The following is a 13,510-nucleotide window of genomic DNA, read 5'->3' as shown; positions in this document are numbered from 1 at the left end:
ATCACTTCCAAAGCATGACACTGGACCTGCCTGTTTGCTCCTACAGTGCACAGTCACTCACCACAGGGACATACTTGTGTGTTGTCTGGAAATGATCTGCCCATTGTTCACCAGCACCTTAATGTTCATAAACACGTCCAGGTTCACCATGTGCAATCCAAGGCTCCCAGGCATCCCATTCTGCTCCACTCATTTAGCTGTTCAGCCCACTAAACATCTCTCTAACATTATCCACTGTGAACTGAAGTGCTTCCAGAATCTTGCCGCTAACCAATGCCTTGATGTTGTTAGCCTAATCCAAGCCAGCATCATCCTGCACCCAGGTGGCTGTGATAGACCGCTCACCTGCCTCTCTGGTCTTCCCTGGATACTCTAAGCCAGTGGTTGTGACCTCTTTGGGGTTGAGCAACCCTTTCACATATCAGATATCCTACATATCAAATATGTTGTATTACAATTCATGGCTATAGCAAAATCATAGTTATGAAGTAGCAACAAAAATGGTTTATGGTTGGGGGGGTTCACTATAGCCTGAGGAACTGTACTAGAGGGTTGCAGCATTCGGAAGGTTGAGAACCAGTAAGACCTAAAAGAATCACCTAACAGAGATGAGGTATCTTAATTCATAATTTGAATTCAAGTCCCCTTTGTGACCAACATAACCTTCTACACTTCAATCTAAATGCCTCCAGCTCATATCTCTCGCACTCTGTTCTGGCCATACACAGATTCCTGATGTTTCTAGACTATGCCAAGCACAGTGTACTCCCTTGCTTCCATACTGATGATCAGGACTCTTCAAGGCATCGCTGGAGTCTGTGGCCCCTTTCTCCTTCTCACCTTTTCTTACACAAGGTTGACTTCCAGTTTCCCCACACCATTGATTTCAGGTCTCTGCTCAAACTCTCACACGATGAGTAACTGCTTCAATCATCACTCTATGAGTAACAGCAACCCTTAGCCTCCTCCTAGTCTTTCCCTATGTTGATATTTTTTATGACAATATTGTCTCCTCACCTCCACACTTACATTTGTTGTTAAAGATTTAGCTCCCCAATTAGCAGGCAAGAAGGTCATGCTTTCCCACTGTAAGTCTAAAGAACAGAAGCGTCAGATCATGTTTTTTTTTTTTTAATTGAAAAACCAAGTCAGCCATGTGACCATCTGATGAATCTTAGAACCCCTTCTTTAAAAAAAAAAAAAAAAAAAAACAAGCTTGAGCTGCAACCAAAGAATGAGAGATGAATTCCAGTTGAAATCAGGGCAGCCCCAGGGGTTGTTTAGACAAATACCAGGGGCCAGGGATTTGTTTCTCTACAAGGAGGAAAGCTGCTTGCCAAGTCTTACACAGAGCAGGGTTTCCAAAGAGAAACGGAACTTTTCTCAGCAGCCCAAATGAGTGCTCAACAAATGTAGCATCTGCTTAGATTCCATGCGGGCTCCCCCAAAACAGACCATTAGCTCTAATGAAAAAGCAAGCTCGTGTGGTTTAGTAGGAAGGAGGCTCTTGGAAGCCTGGTGAAAGTGTAGCCCCTATAAGAGAGGGAGACGGAGGAAGGGACCCCATAAGTCAGTTGCTGTCGTACACAGATACACAAAATCCTGCTGAGGGCCAGTGGAGTTGAGACAGAACATTTCAGAATCGTCAGGCCTAGGAGGGTGTCTTCTGCTGTTTCAGTAGCTTTAGACTTCCAGTCCTGAGGGCCTTGGAAGTCTCTGTCATATGAGGAACACCACTGGGATGTCCTCCTAGTCCCAGCTGAATCTTTCCCACATGATGGTTAGTTTTAATTGCCAACTTGCCACAACTGGGGATTCCCCCGAAGAAGAGAACCTGAACGAGGGAATTGTCCAGATCAGGCTTCCTTGTGGGAATGTCTATGGGAGACTGTCTTGATTGTTGATTGACGTAAGGAAGACTCATTGTCATTGGTGGCACCATTCCCTAGGCAGGAAGTCCTGAACAGTGCAGGACAAGAGAAAGCTAGCTGAGAGCAAGTAGGTAGCATGGATACATTTGTTTCTGCCAAGTAGGCATCATGGATACATTTGTTTCTCCGTGCTCTTGACTGCAGATGTCATGTAACATGCTTGGTTTCTGCCTTGATGTCCTCCCAATTATAAACTGTAACCTGCAACTACAATCTGAAATAAATGCCTTTCTTCCCCTGTGTTGCTTTTTATCATCAGGGCAGTAGACAGAAAACTGGAACATCTCTACCCCCTTGATGTTCTGGTCACTTCCTATTCTTGTAATGTTCTTTTATTTACTTTGAGACTGACTTCCTATTATTAATTTTTCTCCACCAAAATGACCAGGAGGTGAAGTTCTCACAATCTACAACATTGCCAGGAGACTTAGTCTTCCAATCAACATTATTGTCGGAAGGCCAATATAGTGGTGTTTATCATCCACCTCTCATTGCCCACTGTGTGAGATGTCTCTGGGGACAACCACTTGCTTTGTGCTGCCAGGCTGTCCTTCTGTGCACTTGTTAAGGTTCTTATAGAGCTGGAGAAAGTTCTGTGATAGGGGAGAGGCAAGACTCAGAGGTATCCCCATTCTCAAAGATGTCTGCAGAGAAAGCAAGAGTCAAGTGAGACAGAGGGAAATTCTACCACTGTAAGGGGAAGGATGACTGTCAAAACTGTAACCTTAAGTATTCATGTGTCATCATATGAGAGCGGGATCCAGTTTGTGAAGGCTAGAGAGAGTGGTAACTGTAAAACATGGAGCCCATCACCAGGAAGAGTTGGATGGGCCTCTGTGCCCCAACTCTGAGTTCATGGTCATGGACCAGATCAGTGAGAAGGACACACAAAAGGAAGATTCTCCCAGTGTCTAACATAGGGGCACTCCCATGAGGTAGGCGCTGTACAAACAGGGAGCGAGAACTGGAGAATAATTTGGTGGGTAGTCTTGCTGGTAGAGCACAGGCACTAGAGAGAGATTTTTTTTGGTCCTACTAAGATGCCAGAGTATCTACCAACCATCACAGTCCCATCTCAGACTTCTACCATGTCTTGTTTTCAAAGGTTCAAAACACTTGGCAGACACTTTTTCTTCAGGGTGTACACGCACACACTTACTATACCCACCAGAGGGATTATAGAGTCTAGATACTTCCACTCCAAGTCTGGCATGACGTAATAAAAACTCTAAGCATGTATTAAGTACTTCTGTATTCTTGCCTCAGTCATCTGAGGACTAAGTTATGCAGCTGTGATTGAAAGAGAGATGAATCCCCTTAAGTTTCTCAAACAGGAAGAACTCTTAGGCTGTCATCATGGTTCCTCAGGCGTTGTCCAGAAACCATCTTCTCTCTAGCCTCAGTCCTTTAGATGTCTAGGGATACATGCAAAGATTGACCAGGACCAGGATTGTCTCCATCTCTCATGACATACCTTTCTGCAACAGTATTCTTCCTTAGCATTCTTCCTGAAGTCCTGGACAGATGTCTGCTCCCCATTTACTTCTGATACAATGTTTTAATAAGTTGACCAATCCCATAGGACTAAAAACTGCAAACACATTCAGTAAATATTTGTTCAAGAAATTAGCCAGGATCTTTACAAAATTGGCAAAGGAACAGCGCCTACCCAGGAGAAACAGATACTTAGAGGCTTAGAAAAATTACATTAGTAGATGCCAGGAAATCTCTGTGATTATTAAATATTTGATTTTTATTTCTGTGACTGAGTGTATACCTGTCTGTGTATCTACCGTGTGTGTGTGTGTGTGTGTGTGTGTGTGTGTGTGTGTGTGTGTGTGTGTTACTGGTAGAGACTGGAAGCGGCCATCAGATCCCATGGAGCTAGAGTTACAGGTGAATATCATTATTAATCTTATGTCTAGTCCGCCATAGGACAGTAAATGGAATTAGTTTCTAATATACACTCTCTTCTCTGTGTTTTCTGGGAGGCCAGCCCTTCCTTCAACGTGGGCAGCATCTTTAGATATCTGAAACCAGGGGTTCAAAGAGAGGTTTACCACACATCTTAGAAACAGCAAGCAAGCCACATCTCTCACACTCCAAAAAAATTAGTGTTTAATCTGTTTTTCTTAGCTGGTCTAGCAATGGCCAGAGGGACTCATGGAGCTTCAGCCTTGATAGTTCTGAAAGATTTGCTTTTAAAATAAAAATGCCTAGAAGATATTGTTGTGGTTAGAGAAAATGATGTTAGGGTTTAAATACGAAGTGTCCCACACAGGTCCATGTGGTCTGCTGAGGACTGAGTCCCCAGTTGCTGCTGCTGGTTTAGGGAGTGTGGGAAAAGTTCAGAAAGTGAAATCTAATGAGAGGAAATAGATCACTGAGGAGGGAAAGACCGAGATTGTGTCGAAGGAGCTATTTATTCTCTCACACACAGACCCCACCCGGCAGTGCGATTCGGTGATGCTCTACTCTGCCCGCCATAGCAACAGAGCAAGCCAGACCACGGACTGAAGTCACAGCCCAAATAAATCTTTCCTCCCTTTAAGTAGTTTTCTCAGATATTAGTCACAGAAAGGGAAAACACAAGTACCTAGGATGATAATAAGCCCATGCCTGGCTGAGAAATAAATTCTCTCTTTTTTTTTTTCCATGTGACAAAGACGCTGGCGTACTGATGAGCCATTGAAAACAATTATCCTACCTGGCTCAAGCTGTAACTTACCAGAAGTTGCTGCCTCAGCCAATATCACTTAAAGAGGGTGGTTTGCGTTTTGTATTGTTTTCGGCCTCTTGGAGTATACTTTTTAAAAGGGACCGGGAGCCCCTGTTGGAAAAAAATCGATCCCATATTTCCATTTTAATGTAAACATTTAGCGTCCACCGCTTTTCTCAGTATCGCATTAACACTTGAATGCAAACATCGTGCCAGAAAAGGTACTTCAAAGCCTTCCTTTTATTTCTTTTTCTCGGGCAGAGAAGGCAAATGGAACAAAATTGTTTCCCAAGTCGATAGTTGACTAAACGCGGTAATCATGACGGGGGAGAGGTGAAGGGTGTGGGGAACGCTGTGGGTGGGTAAATACAAGCCGGTCGGAAAGCAGTCTCCCCCCCACAGGAAGCTGCTGAGGACCGTCTTCGAATTCTCAAAGGATCTCTTAAGTTCGATTTTGCAAATATTGCATTCTCCTAAAACCCTGTTGTAATGATAATTAAGACAGGAGGTGGGTTTTTAAGGTGGTCAACGGGGGCTGTAAATGACTAAGCTTCCCTTTTCGCGTCGCGAGATGACCATCTGAGGTTATCAAGTAAATGTCTTTGGGCTGGCGTCCACAAGATTTGAAAGCAAAAATGTAGTTCGAAGTACAAAGCTAGGTCTCTGCCGGCTACCGGCTACCTCCTGGGAATTGGTTTCCTACTTCCCAGACTGGAGATGGTGGTCAGCCCTTCATCCTAAAATTCATCCCAGCTCTCTGTGCCGCACCTCGTCTGCCCTGCGTGCCAGGTGCAATTGAAGCAATTTAGGCCGATCACCAAGTGCTCCATTTCAGGCTGAAATCATGCCAAAGTCTCCGGCACAAAGCCACATTCCACACCTCCTAGCCCCACATTCCATTTTGCTTGCGTTTGTCTACCTTTATTACCCAGAATTCCAAAAGCATTTGGCGGCGTTCAATAGCAGCCAGGACAGAAAAGCCTGAATAACGAAGAGGAGGACAGCTAGAGGTAACAGCTGAGCTCTGAAAATAGATGTGGCCTGGTGAGCTCAGGAGAAGTAGGCTCAGCGTCCAGAAAGGCAGTCTTACCCGTGGAGGCACTGGGAGTTCAGAGGACGCAGGCCATCAAACGCCAGCCAGCCCCTAGTTCCAAAACCAGCAACCTCGAGGGGATTTTAATGACGTCTTTTGCCTTGAATGAAAGCAAGTTCCAAGATGGTGGTGCATGTGACGTGAATGGTTTGTGTGTATACTCACACACGCCTACGCCTGAAATATTACTGGTAGTTTCCCATGACTGTTACAATGTAGAAAAAGATACACCGGGGGTTGGGGATTTAGCTCAGTGGTAGAGCGCTTGCCTAGCACGCACAAGGCCCTAGGTTCGGTCCCCAGCTCCGAAAAAAAAAGAAAAGAAAAAAAAAAAAAAGAAAAATAAAAAGATACACGAGGGTGCACACATGCACATATGCATCTATGCGTGCTACATGGCACATGTGTGTAAGGAGGTCAGAGGACAGCCTTCCGAAGCTAGTTCTTTACCTCTACCACATGGGTTCTGGGATGAAACCCAGGCCATCAGCCTCACTAGCTGGCTCTTTTGCCCTCTGAACCACCTTGCCAGTCCTGTAAGTTTTTAAAGACTTATTTTTAATTATGGGTAGGTATGTATGTGAAAATTACTTCAGGTGCATCAGACACCCTGGAGCTAGAGTTACAATTGGGAGATGCCTGATGGGTGGTAGGTGCTGGGAACTGAACTTAGATCCTCTGGAAAAGCAGCAAATGCTCTTCACCACTGAGCCATTTGTGTGTGTGTGTGTGTGTGTGTGTGTGTGTGTGTGTGTGTGTATGTATGTATATATATATATATATATATATATTAAATATATTTAAAGGATAACATACTTACATGCATTAATTGTGTGGAATGTTCTTTTGTATGTGCAGTGCATATGTACTGAAAGAATGCTTATCAAGAAAGGGTTCCTAGCAAACAGAAGCAAATACAAACTCCAGCGGTCACTCCAGCCTTTGTAAGGTAGACCACCGTGTGCCAGGCACAGTTCTGGGCACTCAGAATGCCTTTGGAAATGACAGAGAAAGACTCTCTCCCTCTAATTTTTTTCCCCACTCTAATAAAGAAGCACGGGTCTACACAGGAAGTCTGAAGCAGTTGGAAGTGAAAAGAACTTCTCTTGACAATGGTCGGCGACACGGGAAGAAAGCTGAGGGATTTGGGAAAGGCTAAGAAAGGAAGCATCTAGTCTTATTAGGCTTAGACTTCTGGGTATTTTTCTAGAACAATAATTTTTTTTTAATCAAGGGCACTTTGGTCCCCTACTAGGGTTTGAATGCTTTTAAGTGCATATGTAAGGGGGCTGGAGAGATGGCTCAGTGGTTAAGAGCACTGACTGCTCTTCCAGAGGTCCTGAGTTCAATTCCCAGCAACCACACGGTGGCTCACAACCATCTGTGATGGGATCCAATGCCCTCTTCTGGTGTGTCTGAAGACAGCGATAGTGTACTCACATGCATAAAATAAATAAATAAATAAATCTTTTTAAAAAAAGTGTATATGTAGGAAGTCAGTTCCCAGGGTGGTAGGATTGATGCTCCTATGATGGAGGCTGACGGATGCATTCCCCATTCCCCCTAGACATACCAGCTCTTCTTCCTCCCTGTTTCCCCTTGTCTCTTGTTCTGTGGTGTGCTGCATTCAATTAGGGCCGTTTGGGTGAATGAGTGTGAGGGTCGCTTACTGAATCAAGGACAGCACAAGTGGCCACAGCACTAAGAAATATGGTCCCCTCCCCACAGCAACCATTAGAACAACCATTGGTGGCACTTTAGTGTCTCAGAAGAAGGGGCGGGGGTCTCATGAGCCCCTCCTCCATTCATGGTGGATTTTTTAAATGGCCTTAGTCTTTAATGTGTTCCCTTCCCCACTTGCAAAGTGTACCCAGAATGGAGGGGAAATCTCCCCATGCTCGGAGTGACCCTCTTCATATCCTCCCTGTGAACCTCCCCTCTCTCTCTACACAGCAACTGGGGGAGGGGGCGCCTTCTTCAATGAGAACACCAAACCCAAGGCTTCCGTCATTGCCAGAAGAAAGTCTAGCTATTTGCCTGAGCCTATGGTGTCCTATTTGTGTCCTGTTTGTTCTGGGTTATGTCAGCCTCTCTTGTTGTCCTTTCTAATGACCACTAACACTGGCTTTCGGCTCTTCTTCAAAACTACCAAGTGAACTTCGGCTCTGGAACCTTTGTAGAGGAACCTTTGTCACACACACACACACACACACACACACACACACACACACACACACACACAATGACTAACAGCAAATGCCTGAAACTTGCTGTAATGTTTCAAGTTTATTTTTAAGGTGGAATACCTCACGAATCATCCCCTCAGGCTTAAGATCAAGGGCCACACCCAGAACCCTCACCCAGTCCTGGCACACAGCAGGTGATCTGTAGTCCAGAGACAGAAGCTCATCTAGCTGGGTTGATGCTGACTATGTCACACAGGAGAGCCAGGTTATGGCGATACTGCCCATTCTTCATACAGTCAACCTGGAAACCTCGAAAATAAGAATGCACTCCTGATACCATCACCTAAACAAAATAACAAACACATTTGTCAGCTCCACTGTTTCCTAGTGGCCTGTTTTGGTTATTGTCATTAGGTTTGCGTTCGTGTTGATTATGTTTTATGTGAGATCCATACATTTCACAGCCGGCATTGTTGACAACAGGCCGGGTATCACTCAGCAGAACTCTATAATGCATTCCTGCGTGATTTGAAACTTGTTCCTTTGGACCAACTCTTTCCCAGTTGGCCTCATCTCCAGCCCTGACAACCGCCATCCTACTATTTGATGAGATTAACTATTTTAGATTCCGCATATTAATGAGTTCACACACAAATGACATCGTTATAATAATGGCTCCCAGGCATGGGACGCTTCCTTTGCGCCAGTGCTTGGGCTAAGTGATTTATAGTCACTGAGTGACTTGGTCCTCAGGATGCTGAGGTAAAGTCTGGTTTATTTAATCTCTTGATGAGGATCCTGGGACCTTGCGACCGTCACTTGATTGCGAAGATGGGCAGCTGGCCTGCCTCTATAACCCCTCCACTTCTAAGCCTTTAAACACTATTATCTGCTCTTTTCCAATGAGCTCCTGATTGGGGAGATGTGCATGCCGCCGAGATTTAAGGCAGGAGTTGAGAATAAAAACTGTAGCTTCCAAGGAGGCTGAATAGTTGGGGGTCTCTGGCCAACATATTCTTCCTGGGGAACTTTGAAACATTAGATTCTTATCAGAAAGCTGCCTATTTGGATTGGACCCAGAGCAAGGCACATCTCTCTGTGGGGCTGGTTTCATAGCACCTACCCTTCTGGATCCGTATTCGCTTACCAGCAGGAGGCTTAGGGACCTGCCACCCGCCCAGTCCATTCTACCCCTCAAACAGTATTGGGCAGGTCAGGCTGTTGTCTCCTTTCTGTCTCTTTGACTTCACACTCCCTGCTGCTAACCCTGCATTTTAATCTCGAGATATGAGATATGTTTATTCATCCAATCAGACTCCAATCAGGTCTGCAGACCCAGTGGCTTTTGTTTTCCTTGTGAAGAGATACCCCGCCCAGAGTCAGACCTGAGAAGAGGAAGTTTACCTTATGGCTGATGGTATGAAGGACAGAGTCTGGCAATTTCAGGCCTGAATCTGGGTTCTCCCTCAGTGTCCGTGGTGCATGGATGAATGACTTCCCTGGGTAAACCCCTGGTTTTAGTTTAGAGACTCAGAGGGTGACAATTTCAACCTCATGGTGCGTAATCAATATGTACAATTTCAACCTCATGGTCTGTAATCAATATGTACAATTTCAACCTCATGGTGTGTAATCAATATGTAGTAAAATTCTTGCTACCTCGCAAGCTTCTCCTTGGGCCACAGTCTGAGGAAACATCGCATTCTTTTGTTTCTTCCTTCCTGGGAGAAACCTCATTCTTCCCAAAGGAGGGTGGGAAGCAAATTCAATCTGATGTGTGTTTCCTGCTCACCACACTAGACCAGAGACATCCCCTGCAGAATCACCCAGCACTCACCTCTTCTTGTACCTCCCATGCTGATCTCAATTTTGAAGAATTCCTACCAAGTCATCCTGTCTGCTGTACCACCATGAATCCTAGAGGGGATGCGAGGGCAGCTGTGATATTCTGTCCAAGAGTTCAGGGTCTTGGATACATGGTTGAGATAGTTTATCTTGGAACCACTGGGCAGGTGCTCTAATCCTGCTGGATACCTATTCCCTTAAAAGTTAGATTCTGTTACCCCCTCATTTGTTCCAGGCACCCTGATGCCTTCTCTCACAGCGCCTCCTAGTTGAAGCAAATCAGTTGGGTGAGAGACGGACAGGGGGGTAAAGGCTGCACAATTGTCTACCACACCCCATTCTAGAAACCAGAGACCAAGCTTGATCTTGAGGGGCCTATTTAGATGTCTTGCTAACTAATGACTGCAAAAGCAGTTTGGACTTTGCAAGCCTTTTAGAATGTGCCTCATTTAGAAGTAATGGGCTCAAGATTGCCTCTGGCACCCTCAGGACAATTAAAAATCCAGTAGGCAGTGCAATCGCCTCTACGTGGTTTTCCTATTACGGTGGCTTTTATTGTGGTTGCAAATAGCTGTGTTGGTAACAGTACCTTGGACATGGATGCCTGACTAAGGATGGGCTCATTGCTTTAGAACAGCCTCTGCGTGGTGATGCGTTGGTTCTTTGACCGGCAGGATCTCAGTTCCTTCTGCATGACGTCATATGGAACGCGGAAAAATACAGGAGGGCTGGTGGGAACTGCGAGCGTATGGAGCCACCCCCAACATGGAACTACAACACTCGCAGCTACACAATAGTCTTCAGTAGTATTATCTAATTTGCCTTGGGAGCGTGTGTGAGCTGGGAAAGATTTGGTATTCTGGAAACCAAGTGAACAGGAGAAAAAGATGGTGTGATGGTTTGTATATGCTCGGCCCAGGGAGTGGCACTATTAGAAGGTGTGGTCTTGGAGGAGGTGTGGCCCTGTTGGAGGAGGTGTGGCCCTGTTGGAGGAGGTGTGGCCCTGTTGGAGGAGGTGTGACCCTGTTGGAAGAGGTGTGGCCTTGGCGCTTTAATAGGCCTCTCTGTGTTTCCTGTTTCCTCTTTTACCGTGACCCATCGACATGGGCAGTATTTGCGCCAAGACTGTGAAGAGGACAGCCCAGGTTGTCACTGAGAAATACTACACGTGCCTGGGTAATGACTTCCACACCAACAAGTGTGTGTGCCAGGAGATCACCACCATTCCCAGCAAAAAATCTTCAGAACAAGATAGCTGGCTATGTCACCCATCTGATGAAGATAATACAGGGGTCCTGTGAGAGGTATCTCTATCAAGTTGCAGGAAGAAGAGAGAAAGAGTAGAGATAATTATGTTCCTGAGGTCTTAGCCCTAGATCAGATCATTGAGATAGAGCCTAACACCAAGGAAAAGCTGAAGCTTCTGGACTTTGGCAGTCTCTCTAACCTCTAGGTCACTCAGCTTATGATTGGGATGAATTTCAGAACACCACGTGGAGCTGTTTAATCTATTAGGCTATATTTTCAATAAATCTGAAAACAAACAAAAAAAGAAGGTGTGGCCTTGTTGGAGTGGGCGTGTCACTGTGGGCGTGTCACTGTGGGCGTGGGTTTTAGCACTCTCATCCTGGCTGCCTGGAAATCAGTATTCTGCTAGCAGCCTTCAGATGAAAATGTAGAGCTCTCAACTCCCCCTGCACCATGCCGGACTAGATGCTGCCATGTTCCCACCTTGATGATAATGGACTGAATCTCTGAACCTGTAAGCCAGCCCCAATTAAATGTTGTCCTTATAAGAGTTGCCCTGGTCATGGTGTCTGTTCACAGCAGTAAAACCCTAACTAAGACAGATGGCAACATATAAATGGGATAGGAGAGAATACCCATCGAATGCTGTAAGTACACCAGGAACTACGTAGCAAATAATTAAGGTATCAGCTTAAATGAAGATTAAAGCAGAAAACCAGGAGCTGGAGAGATGGCTCAGTAGTGAAGAGCAATGGCTACTCTTCAGAGGACTTGCATTCAGTTCGCAGCACCTGCATAAGTGGCTCACAACCGTCTGTAACTCTAGTTCTAGGGCATCTGGTGCCCTCTTCTGGCCTCTGTGGGCACTGCAGATACATGGCGCATAAGCCAACGAAACACTCATACAGAGAAAATAAAATAAGTGTCTTAAGACAAATAAACAAATCTTTAAAAATAATGTCAAAGAGTTTGTAAAATCATCCTGAGGATCAAAGAATCATAATGAGGGTTTTATTTTCAGTAAGAAAAATCCAAGCACAGCACATTTCTCAGTTCACAGATACTCTTCTATCCAGCATGGTGATTTTGGTACCTCTCCTACTGAGCCCTCCTGGGCTGAATGTCCCCGTCCATCTTGAAAGCCCTGAGGGAGTGAACCAGTGACTTGACTTCTTTCATTGGATGCTGCCTTTGAGGGTCTCCAGTGGGCTTCTAATGACCACAATCTTGGCTGGACCTATTTGCTTTTTGTTTTTTTATGGGCCAAGCATGGTGGCTTACACTGTTAATCCCAGTACTCAGGAGGCAGGTATAGGAAGACGTCTTTGAGTTTGGAGCCAGCCTGGTCTATAAAGAGAGGTCTATGCAAGCCAGCCAGGGCTACTTGGTAAACTAATATAATGTGTTTATTATAAACAAGTAATGTTTTATTCTTCCATAGTTTTATACATACACAAACTAGATAGATAGATAGATGATATTCTTTGATCAAAATGCTCCCATTATCATCTCTTATCCTGTCCCTCACCAAATCCCTCCTCCTCCTTAATCCTCCTCCTCCCCTTCCTCCTCCCCTTCCTCCTCCTCTTTTTCCTCCTATTCCTCCTCCTCCTATCCCTCCTCCTCCTCCTCTTCCTCCTCCTCCTCCTCCTCTTCTTCTTCTTCTTCCCCAGCTCCATTTCCACTTCAACTTTCATCTTTCATGTCTTGTTTGGGGACCCATCATTCCTAGTGCTGCCTGCATGAGGGTGACTATGAAGGCACTCTGTCCAGAAATATGGCTTCAACTTCTCCTGCAACCTTTAAATGCCCATAGCTCCTCTGGGAGGGGTGGGGCCTTATAAGCCCTCCACACCCCATGACAGAATACTGATAGAGCCAGCCCCATGCAAGTAGCCATTGCAGCTGTGAGTTCACAGGTGTGGCATCCACTCCACACCCAGAAGACAGAATGTAGCAGCCTTCCCTCCTATCTTCTAACGCCTTCATTGTTTCTGCCTCTTCTGAGCTCTTCTCTGAGCCCCGGGGAGGATATAGATGTCAGGTTTAGAGCTGAGCACTCAACAGGCTTCTGGACTCCAACTAACACTTCCCTCTGTAGGCAAAAACCACCACTGAGAGCAGTGCTTATATTTTTAAAGTAGAGATGCTTGTGTTTGAACTTGAGGGATGAAACTATAGCCCATTGGTAGAACAGATGCTCTGTAAGTTTAAGGCCCTGTATATCCAGCCCAACAACCCCCCCTTTCACAACCAACCAACCAATCAATCAATCAATCAATAAATAAATACCAAAGTAATAAAAACAGTACAGAGGGATTGCTCTTATTCCTGTTATAAAGCAGTGACTCTGAAACCATATCAATGCTAAAATGTATCTCCATGTAGGACAGAATGTATCCAGTCCACAGTCCAGATTACTTCCCATCCCAGACACAGAGTGGCCCAGTTTGTCTATCAGATGGGATCACAACAGACCCTACCTCAG

The 13,510-nt window shown here is 45.3% G+C and overlaps 1 pseudogene; it reads left to right on the top strand.

The window, feature by feature from the left end:
• The first annotated feature begins 10,877 nt into the window (after nucleotides 1-10,877).
• On the top strand, nucleotides 10,878-11,281 carry LOC116885819 (annotated as a pseudogene).
• The last annotated feature ends 2,229 nt before the right edge of the window (nucleotides 11,282-13,510 follow it).

The sequence above is a fragment of the Rattus rattus genome, chromosome 16, assembly GCF_011064425.1.
Source record: "Rattus rattus isolate New Zealand chromosome 16, Rrattus_CSIRO_v1, whole genome shotgun sequence".
Lineage (NCBI taxonomy): Eukaryota > Metazoa > Chordata > Mammalia > Rodentia > Muridae > Rattus > Rattus rattus.
This window is presented reverse-complemented; position numbering and strand designations above follow the sequence as displayed.